The sequence below is a fragment of the Anser cygnoides genome, chromosome 3 (genome assembly GCF_040182565.1).
Source record: "Anser cygnoides isolate HZ-2024a breed goose chromosome 3, Taihu_goose_T2T_genome, whole genome shotgun sequence".
Lineage (NCBI taxonomy): Eukaryota > Metazoa > Chordata > Aves > Anseriformes > Anatidae > Anser > Anser cygnoides.
Genome location: NC_089875.1, coordinates 112,138,181 through 112,152,625, shown reverse-complemented (window position 1 = coordinate 112,152,625; position 14,445 = coordinate 112,138,181). Strand labels below are relative to the sequence as shown.

The 14,445-nt window shown below is 38.0% G+C and overlaps 1 long non-coding RNA gene across 1 annotated transcript in view; it reads right to left on the bottom strand.

Annotated features, from left to right (window-relative positions):
- The window catches only part of LOC125179928 (uncharacterized), a 41,307-nt gene extending 27,281 nt beyond the window's left edge, over positions 1–14,026 (bottom strand). Inside the window, exons 1-4 of the long non-coding RNA XR_010830651.1 lie at positions 12,930–14,026; positions 9,786–9,823; positions 8,280–8,337; positions 2,203–7,284 (exon numbers count right to left, since the gene is read on the bottom strand). This is a non-coding gene — a long non-coding RNA (uncharacterized lncRNA). The remainder of the gene's footprint in view (positions 1–2,202; positions 7,285–8,279; positions 8,338–9,785; positions 9,824–12,929) is intronic.
- Positions 14,027–14,445: the final 419 nt, after the last annotated feature.

The window sequence follows — 14,445 nt, the reverse complement described above, 5'->3', positions numbered from 1 at the left end:
AAATTAGACTTTTTTTTGTTTCATTGAACATACATCTTAGCAGGAAGTTGAAAAGATAAGGTCGAGAGAGGAGGGTTGTGCCAGGGGTGTCGGTGAAAAGGTGATGGATTAAAATATAGTCTGGTTTAGCTATTTTTGAGATGAAATGAGACACTTGAAAAATGAGTTAATTAGTCATTATGTCTTAACTATTCAAAAAGCATTTCCAGTGATCCAAAAGGTAGCTTTTCATATTTACTGTGGTCACAATCTGCAAAACATTATGACCCTTTGGTTATTCTTGGTCCTTCAGCAGCATTGCTATAGGAACAGGTGAGGTCAACTGAGATGCTGTGAAGGGTGGTACACTTTCAAACGATATTTTTGTTGTCTGCTTTATCATTTTGGCTTGAAGCAACACTGGGCTTTGGAAGTGACTCCCTGGATTGTCCAATTTGCTGCATGTGATTTCCACCCATAGAGCAGGATTCATGTGCATGTGTCTTATTACACTGTGATTTCTTTTGGAGGAGACTAAACTGGAACCACTGCTTTAGGTTTGTACTAAGGGCTTTCTGAATCCTAAGAGGAACATAGGGATCCAAACCAATCATGAGTTCTTCACACAACTTCAGACCAAATGTGCAGTAGGGAAGTTTGGTCCATGGAACCAGCCTTGATCTAATCCCATGTAAACCCCTGAACTGTATAAAATACAGATGCAGAGGTCTCAGCACCAAATGACTTATGCTTTATGCTACATATTTAACTCAATGTCCTTCCCTTCTGCTTTTTTCACTACCTGTAACCTGACGCTCTTTGCAGTTACCTTGTGACTGCCTCTCCGAAGTCATCTCTGCTCTGATAATGATAACAAAGCCAGGAAGACCAACTTTTGCAGTCCAGGCATCAACCCTTGCTTGGCTTTGGTGGTGTCATGTAATAACGTGTTCATGTGTAAATGCTGAAGGAGAGCAAGGACTTGTTCTGCTCCATGTGTAGGAAATGGTGCAGGGTGATGTTTTGCATGTTCTCTAGTGAGCAGTGATGTAACAAGCTTTTAAGTAATTCCTTCATTAAACACTGCCATTCCTTTAAACTTGAGTTTTGCATTCACACCTTAGTCCTGGCTGGCTTGTTTTGCCAGCTGGTAGTGAAAATGCCCCACCATAATACCAGCCCACCTACTGTGTTCCTCTCTTAAGCTCCAAGTCAACATCCATGGACAAAACTGGACATTGGGGTAGCAGGGAAAAAGGCTCTGGGGGCAGCACCCTGCTGCCCAGTCAGCCTTGTTTTGTGTGGTGCCTCCTCTCCCAGCCCTGTGTCCTGGCTGCCAGGCTATCCTTCCCCTATCTCCTTCCCCAGTCTGGTGCACTGAGAACAGCAGTCAAGGGGCATGGCATTTTTTTTTTTTCCCCAGATGTTAGATGTGATCAGTACTCTTTTGGTGTTTTCTGCCTCATTTCAAGATGAATATCTCAGCAACTTCAACTCAGATCCCTGAAGGCTCTTTGTGAGAATGCAAATTCAGTAGCATTTCCTCAAGGGAGAATGCATTTTTGGGAAATATAAAATAAACCCACACTCATGCTGTCCTGCAAAGTAAACTTCCCAAGCTGCAGTCAGAACTTTAATTTCAAGCATTGCATTTTTTATCCCCTTTTGACCAAACTGCGTGTGAAGTGTCTGCCATCTCCTTCTCCTCCCCGCCCCCCCCCAAAAAAAAGAAAAAAAGAAAAACATACACAGTAGAACTACTGAAGCCTGTAAGCTATTTATTTTCTATATATTTAAAGTTTAAAAAAGATTCCCTAGAGGAAATTGCAGATGAAGTCTGCAGACGTGTGGCCATATACTGAACTTGGTGAAGCTGTGTTGATGACAGGATCTGATGCAATTGCATGTTTAGCAGGAAAAAAAAAACCCTCATCCAACCCTGCCCAGGAGAAAGTAAGTACAACAAACTCCCCTCCTGTTTTATTCTTGCATTTCTGACTGCAGGTTTTATTTTCTCTCCCTCGCTAGCTCTGGTCTAGAAAGCATGAAGCTTGTAATCACACCTTGGTTAACCATTCAGTGAAAATAATCAAATTGTCAATATTATTCTGCACTTGCTTTCTCATGCTGGCATGTCCTAAATGAAGATGAAATTAATAAGACACTGGACATTAAGTGCTGGACACTCATGACAACTTGTCAGATGTGGTCTCATTTGCCTACCTGATTTCCTACAGCAGTTACTCCCAGAAAGACAATAAGGCTGCGACCAGTGCAGGTGTGTTCATGGTCTGTAGGAATTTGGCTAGATGCACCGGTAATCTTGGAGAGCTCCATTCAACTCATCACTGACCGCTGAGGAGTGGAGAAGAAGGTAGTTTTAGAAGTCAGTAATTGCTTTTCTACTCTCTCTTCCCCTTCCCCTGGAGTTATTTATAATAACTAGCAAATAAAACTACTGTAAGCCAAAGGCTCTCTGTGAATTGTTTGATCTGCAGAAGGATCTGCAGTCTGGCTGCTACAGAGAGAGATAAACACTCATATATAGATTTTTGGTTGTGTTGACAGAGTTGATGTCTTTAGAGACACACTCAAATTATGAAAGGGGCTAAGGGGTAAAACATTTGTAATGAGTTCTTCCAACAGAGAGGAGGCCAGAGTAGCCTCAATAAGGTTCTGAGTTACTCAGTGCTGATCGTGAGCTCAAGGAGCAACCTTTTTCTTACCATCCCTTCTCTAAATTAGATATATTTACTGAAGCCAAATATATTGCCTCAAGTTCATATCAATGGAAATAAAATTTTAATATGGTGCATGGTACAGAGTCTTTCTCATCACATTATGTGTGTATGTAATAGAATAAATCAATTTGGGGGGAGTTGAATTATTTTACAGAGCCATGCATGTACATGGTCCAGCCAGGCTTGTTGTGGGGATGAATGCGCTGCCTTAAATGCAGCTACATCAACCAGTGCAGAGGTGGCACCTCCTGACTCTGAGTGAGGTGAGGTAGCAGCACCTATGGAATGTTACACTAGCTCAGGTGAGGAGCTTGCTTCTGTTAAGTTTCCAAAACTTGTCACTCAGTTTTGTTCCCTCACCAGGAAAAGAGTAATGAAGCAAGATTCAGGCATTTGGTCTTGGCTTTGTTAAGTGGAAATTCTTTGATAATAATCTGTTTCTTGAGAAACTTTCAGCAGAGAAACTACAGCAGACATGAGTGAAAGGCTACAAGTTGGGATATATATTTCTAATTGTTACAGATGAAGTTTAAAGTGTTGTCAGGGAGAATGAAACTTGCTTCCAACAGCAGGCTTACAGGTCATTTAAAATATTTCATAGTTATTTTAGGCCTCAACAACAAAGATATATATATTTTTTTTTAGGAGGTAAATTTAGTATATCATTTTTGCAGTAAAATTTGCTCTCTCAAGAATGTTAGGGAAATGACTGCCATTAGTCATCAGACGAAAGGTGTGGAAGCTGCTTATCCAAGGAGAGAAAACTCTCTCACACAGGACAGAGGGAGATCTGGAAAATCATAACAGAGTGACTGTGAAGGAGCTCAAATCTGTTTCCATCTAGCTAAAAAAGATTTCATCTCCTTATCCATTTATAGATTTGCCTGAGCTTTTCATAATGAATCTCCCAATGGATTCCTTGTTTACGTATCCTTAGTTTAAGAAGCCTGAATTCACGGAGAACCTGTTTCTTAAAAAACCTGTACTTTAACACTGTTTCCATCTTCTTGGAATGTGTCCAGATGTGGAATAAATACTTTGGAAAAGTTGTTAACTACAGCCATTAGAAAGGTCCTCCTGATCCAGGGACTGCTAATGTGCCTTACTGATGCTGCCAATCAGTATCAGGAGCTTTAGAGAGAGATGCAGAAAACACCATGTTTAGCAGGGTTAAGTAGTGAAGATAAGGTATTTTTTACAAGGAACAGTTTCTTAATCTAAAATAGGTGTAGATTAAACCCATACAGATAAAGTTATAGCACCTTAGAAGTGTGTTGTTTAACTTTAGCAGTTACAACTCTGTTTATTTTTGTTAACCTTCTAAGCAGCCAAAAAATCTTTCCTGCCTGGTCCAGGCTTGCTACATCTTTCTTCTTTGTGATATTGGATGACATCAGTAAAATGTCTTGCAATATAACTCATTGCCTTCTTTTCAGTGTTGAGCTGGTCATTTTCCCCATTCTTCTTTTGCTGTGAACACCAGGAAGCAAAAGCTTGCTCTTGTGTTTTGTTTAAACTGTAGTGGAATTCTTCTCCTTTAATTCCAGGTAGGATAAAACTTTCTGTGTTGGGGCACTGTAGGTTTCCAACATATATTCTACCATCACTACTCAGATCAACAGACAGAGCTAGCCCGGAGCTCCATTCTGGAAAGAAGACTTTTCTTTCCTTTCATGAGGAACAAATTTCTGCTCCACTGCCTGTTTTTCTTTAACACACTTATAGCTGTTAAATAACAATGATGTATTAATACAGTGCTTTGGATTTTACAAGCAAAATTAACATTAGTCATATTTTCTTCTTCAAACATAAACAGTCAGGGGTACAAAGAAGAAATGTGTTTAGTTCCAGATCACTGCACAAGTCATTAGCAAAACTAATGAAGATGGCAAGAAACCTGTACCAGTTTATACCAGATGGAGTGATTTAGTACATGCTTTTTATACTTATATTTATTATTATTATTATTGACTACTTGCTGGACCATAGTTCAATGAAAATGGCATGAAGTTGTGAATGCTTTACTAAAATAAGATATTCACTCTACTTTTAGGTAATAAAAAACATGTATTTTGAGCATTGATTTAATAAGTTCTATCTCATCTTTCACATGCAGTAGGAGCATGATGTTTTTTTGATGGAAAGGCAATGTTGACCACAGTCTGTATTTGTATCATGTCACCTAGGAGGTGTAATTGTGGATTGGCAGCACAGTGTACTGGATGCAGTCGAAATATGGCAGTAGACGTGCTCCATGTCTCAAAGAGTTTACAGTCTAGGTGTTGCACAAGAGATGGTAAATGGCTATAAACAGAATGGTGTGAGTTTGTGGAAAGACAAGACAATATTGTGAAGCATGATGGGCAGTCTGGCACTGTGCTGTCATCTACCAAGGTCAGTCAGGAACTTTGCTGGTGCTGTAGTAACTAATGGAAATGTGGGATTGGAAGGTTTTGTGAGTAAGGAGTCTTGGAAACTGTTTCTGACGGGTACTTTAAAAAGCTCCTACCCCCATAGTGTGTTATTTGAGCTTGCTGTAAGGACTGTAGGTTAACAAGGTCTATAGGTATGACATTATCATTTTCCAAGTTTTGCTCCTTTCTAAAACCTAAGAAATTTGCAGAGGCTGTGCTGAGCCATGTGGGTCTCCAAGAAGCTGGAGTTCCTTCCAAGGAGGATACTTACTTTTGGTGTTCTCTCAAGGTCCTTTACTGTTGCTACTTTCACAGAAAATAAATCACTAAGAAGCTGCTACATTTTTCCTTTCGTTAAAGAATCTAATAAAACACATTAATCGTATCCCATCACACTATTTAATCTGTGATTTAAATGATATACTTTGTTTGCAGATGATTCTGCGTTAAAAGCTTAATCATTTTACACATTGTTGATCGAAACCATACTTTATATGAGAAATGTATTTGTATTTTTAAACACAATTTTGAATTCTGATACTTGCATACCAAAAGAACAGTGTTGAGACTAGAAATGAAACAAAATGTTTGACAAAGTCTTCACAAAAGCTTAGTTTATCCATTAAAATCTAAAACTGTAATAAAACTTAAATTAAAAAAAATCACTATTTCTGTTTTTTCTTTTTTTTTCTTTTTCTTTTTCTTTTTCTTTTTCTTTTTCTTTTTCTTTTTCTTTTTCTTTTTCTTTTTCTTTTTCTTTTTCTTTTTCTTTTTCTTTTTCTTTTTCTTTTTCTTTTTCTTTTTCTTTTTCTTTTTCTTTTTCTTTTTCTTTTTCTTTTTCTTTTTCTTTTTCTTTTTCTTTTTCTTTTTCTTTTTCTTTTTCTTTTTCTTTTTCTTTTTCTTTTTCTTTTTCTTTTTCTTTTTCTTTTTCTTTTTCTTTTTCTTTTTCTTTATTGTTCTACTACTGAAAATTGGCAGTAGTAATTCACTTCTGTCATTTCTCAGTTTTTAACCTCTTGGGCCTTGTTAATGGATTTTGGTCTAAGCAAAAGAAATCAAAGCAGATGTACATAAAGTTACAACAGGCACTTCAGCTCAGTGATCATACGTCAGTTTTCTGTCAAAAGTGTAAATCATATTTGTTCTCCTTTCCTTTGCTCCTTCTTTTGGCCTTGGTTATTCACAATCTGAGTAACTTGCATTTGTTCTCAGTGCTACTGTTTTGTACAGGATTGCTGATTTTCACCTTGTATCCCAGAGTTAGACTGTTGCCCTGTCTGATAATATATAGGAAAAAAATACCACCAAAAGGCCAGTGAATAAAGCTTTCAAGGGCACAGCAGTTCTCCAAGACTGTAAGTCCCATTTTTGGAAGCATCTCTGTCTCTTTGGAGTTCATTTTGGAGTTGTGACTGCAGTGTAGGTAGTCATACTTGCCCTCGCTGTAGCTGAAGTCAGGCAGAGGCAGCGAGGGTACCAGCAGGGCACACAGAACAAAGCTCTGGCAGGCAGTAGGGGGTTTACACCCATGTGGAGGCTGGGATACCAGGGATCCTGGGCCACTGACATCCTCCTTCCTCACATTCAAACTGCTCCAGAGGTGTATGGTGGTCAGCAGTCACTGCTCTCCAAGTGCAAAACATTTGCACATTGGTGCCTGCATTGCTACTGAGAACATCCCTTGAAGAAATGTGCGAGCTGGTATTCTAGATTGCAGTAAAAAGTAAAATCAAACACACTCCTCAATTTTAAACATATTCCACAAACTTTCTCCAACCCCTCCTCTTTGACCCTCTGTGCTCAATTTCCTTGAGTGGTACCACTCTTTTGGTCCTGTCATAATACCTGCATGGTGTTTTTCTTTCTCTCTCTTTTTTTTTTTTTTTTTTCCCTGTAGTTTCTGCTCACGGGACTCATTATTTCACTGACAAGCCTTTTCCTCTTAAAAATGTAAGCGAAGCTTCTCCATTTCTTGTGAGCGGCATATGGATGCCAGGTCCTGGGGTCAGTGCTGCACAGGTATTGCCTGGCAGGATGGCCCCATGCTGGTCGCTGTGCAGTAGTTGTAGTTCCACCATAAAACCAACTTCAGGCTCAGAGGTGATTAAGAAACGAGAAGGCTTGTTTCTAGATCAGAGTGCCAAATGCTGCTAATGTAAAATGAAAGTAGAAGTGAAAAGAAACAAGCCATGTAAGTATGGGAATATAGTTAATTTATTATGGCAGGTCTATAGCTTGGCTCTAATCCCTCGTTTGGAAATCAAAACCAGACTGCTGGAACCCACCTGCCAGACTCAATCTGTTTCATAATTACCTGTGGGTTTCTATTTTTGTTTACCTTAATAGCACAGTAAATACTGCTTCTGCCTTTGTTTATGACCCATTTAAGTGATGCAAATGTCTTGAAGAAACTCTGTTTTTAATAGCGCTCTAGTGACTACCTTCTTTCACCTCCCAAAATAGAAGCCAATGGATCAGCCCTCCAGCATCAGCTATATTAGAAGGGGAAAGAGTTTTTAGTATGCTGCCAAACCTGATGTTTATAATGATCTTCAAGTTTTATTTGCTGCAAATGATTAGAAAACATGGGATATTTTCTTTTATTATCATTTCTCTTTTAAGTACAGAGCCCATTTCTGTAAGGAAAGGTCCAACAGTCAGATGAGTTACTGGTAAAACTTGAAATCTAATTATCGTTACCTGTTTCTTGATAAAGGTGTAAGAAGGGACAAAATGCTCTTTCTCATTCCTGGCAGTCCTACACACAGGAGGTGTGTGAGGTAGGATCAAACTCATATATAAAGGAGAAATGCCTTGGTTGGGCCCCCTGTATGTCTGTGCTCAAAAGTTGGAATTACCTCTGTCTCCTCCCATTATTTACTGTGAATTGCAGGCTGATTTTACCACATGGTGGAGAGAGAAATTCATTCCTCTCCTGGGCTCCATCGTGTCTCACTGAACTTAAATGTGGAAGTAGTAACACAGTGGAGATAGAGTGCTTTGCTCAGCAAACATTTGCAGGTGATGCTCATGTCCTCCTGCTCTTTTTTTTAACTTAGGTATCTTTCAGAGTCAACGTGATTTTCAGCATTAGAGAGGATTCCTCTATTGAATCGTTAACTCAGCAGTGACCAAGGGGACTTACCGTGTCACACAATTGTCCAAAACAGATGCGTTGTGTCAAACTGGTGAAATGAACCCATCTGTAAGAGAGGAAAGGGGACTTCAGAGAAGTTTGGGCTACAGGTGACTTAAGAAAAATCCAGGTTGCAACAACTAAAAAAAGAAGCATTTGTGTGCAAGGAACATTGTGAAACTTCTCATCATAGCTGCTTTTGTATCTGTGCTGGATGAGGTAATTATGAGCCTAGCCCAAAACACTTTGCATGCTAAAATAGCTCTTTTCCCTTTGGAAAATCTTACTGAAATGCTACCATCTGTAAACAAAGTAAAATAACCCAAATTGCAGCTCTGAGAGACTATTATCTTGGGATTTGGTCACTTCAGGTCACACAAAGATCTGCATTACGTCTTGTTTAAGGTGATGTAACCATCACTATAGTATCCTAGTGCCTTCCAAGTAAAGTAATACTAATAAGCTAATAATAAGGTTTTATAGAGTCTCTACCGCTTCTCTCTTCTGGGTGGTGGTGGCATCAAAACAGACATTTTCATGAGAGAATCAGAAAGTTGGAATGATTTCTTTTGTCTTATTTAATGGTTATATTTTCTGAAGGTGGTCTTGTCATGAGTTTTACTTATCAAAAAACTTAGCAGTTGCCGTTTATGAAACAAGAGGGAGCTGAAGAACTCTTCAAGTTTTATAACAGCTGGATGCTTTGCTGAGTGGCCAAATTAGAGCTGGGTTTCATAGTTTGATTTGGAATACATTACCTTTACAATTTTATATACTTTTAAAAGAGAAACCTGAAAAGGAGTTTGATAATATTTTTACTTTGATAATATACAAAAAGTACTTTGATAATATACAAAAAACAAACAAACAACCAAAAAAAACAAAACAAAACACAACCCCACTAGTTTCAATTCAGTGCCTTACTGATGATTTTTCTCACAAAGAATCAAAATCACTCTTGGAAACTACACTGTCTATCTCTACACAGAGAAAATAATGGGAATTTCCACCAGTTTTAACTGGAATAAAGGATACTTTAAAGTCAAAGGGAAAATTTTACAGCCTAATATTTTAATGGGTTGTACCAATTCACATTTTATAAAATCTGGTCATCTAGCTCTATGCTTTTAACTTTATAGCTACACTTCTTTAATTTGAACTTAGAAATCAGAAAGGATATAATCAATTTTATTAGCCTTTCAATTTTAAAAGGCTTGTAAAGATTACATTTGAAACTGCAATTGTAAATGATCATTGACTTTTTTCCTTCCATCTAAAACAAATTTTAAAATGCCATCACTAACATTTGAAATTTTACAGAGGAAGGATAGTTGAAAACATATGAAATGTAGCAGTTGTAGACAACTGGTATTCTTTCTTGAAGTCTTATCTGGCAAGCTATCAGAACTGAATGTTATAAAATCATATTTTATTTATGAATCAGTTATGAATTGTGACCTGTATAACTGATCTAGTAAGAAAAAAGAACAATTAAAATACAAGATTGTTACTTACTGCTGGTGGAAATATTGATGTCAATAAAACAGGAAGACCTATAGGGAAATAAACATATATATATATATATACATAATCAAAATTCATAAAAAATAAAATCAAATTCCTTCAGTCCTAATTATCTTCACTATGTCTCTTACCTCTGGCAGATTTTGTTAGTGTTGGAAGCTGTAACGATAGAGATTTTCACTTCTTAAGAGGAGTGATAAATCTGAAATCAACAACTGTTAGCATGATTGGTAGGTTGCTGGAAGAAAATGCTTTTTGTGCAGCATTTTGTCCAAGATTCAATCAGGCTTCAAACCAAAGCATTCCAGTCAGACAGTTCTCATGGATTTTCAGTAATGAGCAAGATGGGGTGGGTGGGGAAATATTTACCAGTGTCTCTAAGGCTCTTGAACTTTATGTTCCTTTGCATAGTTGATTTACTAATCTTAATTATTACGGTTAGGATTTTCGTTATATGGCTTCTTTGTCCTTATATAGTCCATGCAATGTGTGGAAGGGCACAGCCTGTGCCAGCAATCTCTGCTCTTCCTACATGTTTACATGTGTCAAGTTACAGATCGATGAAAGATGAACTAACTCTCCCTAAACTATTTATAATGAGGGGCCAGGCTCTGAAAAGGTTTAATCATTCTAACTCCAATGATGTCAGGCCTTAGGAAGTACAGATGCATACAGATACACAAGCTAGAGAACCAAGATGCTTTAGCCTCCATGGTGTGAAAATTAATGTTGGGTAAGTTTCTGGAAGATACAGCTTGAGTTCGCAACAACAAAGAAAGAGTAAAGAAAATCCATGAATCTTCCTATAAATAACTGTGAATTTATGGCCATTTTCCAGGACTTGATATTGAAATAAACATAATGAAAGAACATTTTAGTAGTTAGCCTTAATTTGAACATACCCATTTTGACACTTGATTTTAGGCTGATATTCTATATGAGAAAACAACAACAACCAAGCAAGAAAACCAACTGAGATTAGACAGTGTGGTTAATTTCAAGATGTCTTTTTGTCAGTGTGGTACTGATTATTCTTCCCTCCTTCTGTTAATAATCAGGGCTCGGTGTCTATCCTAGACCCTTCACTCATTTTCTGGCCAGGTAATATATGATTACATACCCTAAAGTTGCATGGGTCATAGTTTTCTGAAGTGATGGTTGCATGTTTCTGTGATGAAACAGCATAATTTACACAGAAATGTGCAAAACAACTGCAGCTCCTACATTCCAGGAAGAAAAGGCAGCTTGCTAGAAAACAGCGTGGAAAAGAACGAAACCTGTCAGCCTTTGCATTTATTATCCTTATTCACAGATCTGCAGCCACAAATTCTACCTCAGTTATTTTCTTGCCATCTAATTCCTCTACTAACATGTTAGGAAATGTGTTGCTACTGAGAACTCTGCAAAAATCATTGCTATTAACCATTAGTTAAAAAAAAATCTGTTGAAAAATTTTCCCATAGACTGAAAATATATGTTGTACAGGTCTGTGGCAATAGAAAGTGTATATTAACTATTTTTTCTTTTCTTTTCTTTGGCAAGTACTGGATGTTCTGTTTAAGTGCCTAAAGTGTCTACAGCTCAGCATTAGAAGAACAGCTGTTTTATAAAGAATTTAACTCACGTTCTTGCATCTTTGACAAGTATTACATTTAAATTATTTGTTTGTAAAAGACTGTACAATATGAATATGCAAATATATAACAGCTTACCTCTTAGGAGAAAGGTCAGCCCAACAGAAAAGGCTCCAGGGGAGAGCCACTGATGTATGGGAAACTGATTTGCATCAACTAAGAGGTTGTTAACTTTGCATATTGATTGTATTAAAGTAATGAACCATGGTGTAAAATGAGAGTAATTCAGTTTAAGATGGGAAAGCTGTTTTAGATTTACACGAGGATTAAACTCCAGTACGCATCTAGCAATCTATGAACACACTGTCATTGCAACAGTCTCCTACTAATTCTCTGTTAAAAGTCTGTGTTTCATGTGTATGAATTCATATTTTAAAATAAAAAATATGCAGTAAATTCATGCATTTTAACTCTGGCATGTGACTGAATGCCTTGGTGAATAAGAACTTAATTACTGTATCTTCTTTATATGTATTCTAGCTGATTATGCTTGGGTCTTGGAGAAATGTTCAACTAACAGGATTTTAGGAAAAATGCACGGACATTTTTGTGAAGACACCTGATGATGATGATGATTTTTATAATTATTTAACAGGAAAAAAAAAACACAACAACAACTGTATATTTTGAAGGCTCGTGCCTTGAGATACAACTCAAAAGCTTATCTGAAAGACAAAGCACCCCTTATGCCTGGGAGAACGGAGAGGGAGGGAGAAGCCAGGACTCCCAAAATTCTGCAGCCTCCCACTGCTCCCGTGAAGCAGAGGACGTGGCAGAACCTGCTGTAAAAACACATAAGGAGAGCTCCAGCACCTTTCACCCAGGAAGCAAGATTAGCCCCACAGTGCCATCCGCCATTGTGAGATAAGCTTTGCTGAGAAAAAGGGGAGCTAAAGGTTGTAGCATGCCTTGCCTCTAGTTTTACACCATATACAAACATTTCATTTAGCTTGCATTTTGGCTGTATAAAATAAACAAATGTGGACTGCAAAAATGTCAGTTAAATAACTTTTAGTGCTTTTAGTGGGCTTCATAGAGAGAAGGACTGGATTTGCATTGATTTACACCAGTTGATGAGCTGGCACAGTGTGTATTCTCTGCAGATTTTATGAGATAGTTAATGAATAATTCAAAATTGCAGTGCTTTATATGCCGATTGTGTCTCGCAGAGGGAATGGCTGCCATCACTATGTTAAGAGAGATATTTCACAGTCTCTTTACTTTGATTGCAAAATTCTGAAATGCTTCTTGGAAGAAATCCAAACAAACCCGAAACACGGCAACTTCTGGTCAGATTCCCACCCAATTCCAGCATTTCAGATCTGAGCATTTTTATGTGTCAAAGCAATTAATGCTCCCTCACCAGCTCTTCAAGATGACATATGTAATGTCATCAACATCAGGCATCCTCCTCCTCCCAGTTACTGCTTTTCTCTTTAACTTTTCCAATGCAGGCAATAGTCCACTTGCTGAACTCTATTTGGGATAGTAAAAGCCTTACCTTGTTTAGATGGCTTGTTCCCCTCTTTTTCCTAGCAGGATGAATGGATAATTTTGGACAAAGCATATCCCTGGCCTTAGACTGACCCCACCAAGGGACCAGCTGTAAGACACTCCACTATTGCCGAGAGCAGATTTTGACACATCGCTGAGGATCCTCGGACTTCTGTCTTCACCCACAGAATTCACGCTCTGGCATAAATAATTTCTAACAGCAATTGTAAAGCAAGTGTAATGATGGTGAGATATGCCAGTTTGACAGATCTGGAAAGCTGCAGCCTGCAAGCTCTGTTCTTCTGTTTCATGAGGACACAAAGCAAGAATTTGATCCCATCCCTATCTGCAACATCTGCATGCACAGATTTCTCCCTGAGCTGGAGAGATCAGCTCTGGAGTTAGCCAGATAGTTTTCAAGCAGGGTAAATATAGCCTTTGGAGGAAGTTTTCCTGTGTAGGGAAGCCAAGGTTGCCTCTTTACAACTGGTTTCCACGGTTCAAACACCAGTTTTCCCTGTTACATAAATTATTTTACTAGAACACTTTAATATTCAGTAATATTTTATTAAACAAATCATGCAGCTGACAGAAGGTTTTGTGCTAAAGAGGTATACAGCTGTAAGGTTGAAGGGACTATCAACGGGTGGTGTTTTCTGAAACTCTCCCTTCTGGATTCTTTGCTCTCTCTGCAAAACTGGGCAGGGATTTAAGATGTGGCCTTGTCAGTTCTGAGAAGGGGGTGAATAAATACTCCCATTTCTTTTATGGAACAATCCTCTTAGTATAGCCTAGAGTAAGAATTGTTTCTTCTGCAAAACACCATGTTTGTCTCATCATGAATTTGTGATCCACAGTAATTCTGAGATCTTTCTTGCTGAACTGTTGCCCAGCCACAAATATTTTCCACTTCATATCTGTGCATTTCAATTCTTCTGAGCTGGAATTTATCTCACCTAACAAAAACCACTCAAAAGCTAATCATTTTATCTATACAGTTCCCTGCGCTTCATCTATTTGCAATGCAGAGACACAGGCATCCCTAGAGAGCAATTCACCCTGGCTGTCCGAGCTGCCTGGATTCCACATGAACTATTGCAACTTGTCTTTGAAGAATTTTGTCTTGTTGATTTTGGAGTATTTCTTCACTCTCTCAAGATCACATTGAATTCTGAGCTTGTAGCCCAAGCACTTGTCAACCTTTTCACCTTGGTGTCATTCATGTATGATATAGTGTTTATAGTACCCGTCTTTAAGTAGTTCCCTACAAGTTATTGATAAGTTTGCTTAGTATAGGGTTTCCAAGTAGATGTATAAGACCTTATGGGTGTTTTACCTACACTCTACTTCCCTAGTTTGTTTATAAGAAGTAGTGTCTGTATCAGGTCATCTTGCAGGGACTATTTCTACAATCCCCTATATACAGGAGGTTGGCAATCATGTCAGAAGAGGAAATTTGGTGAGCTTAATATGATTTCTTTTTCAAACACCTACAGAATTATCTTTTTAATATCCCAATTGCT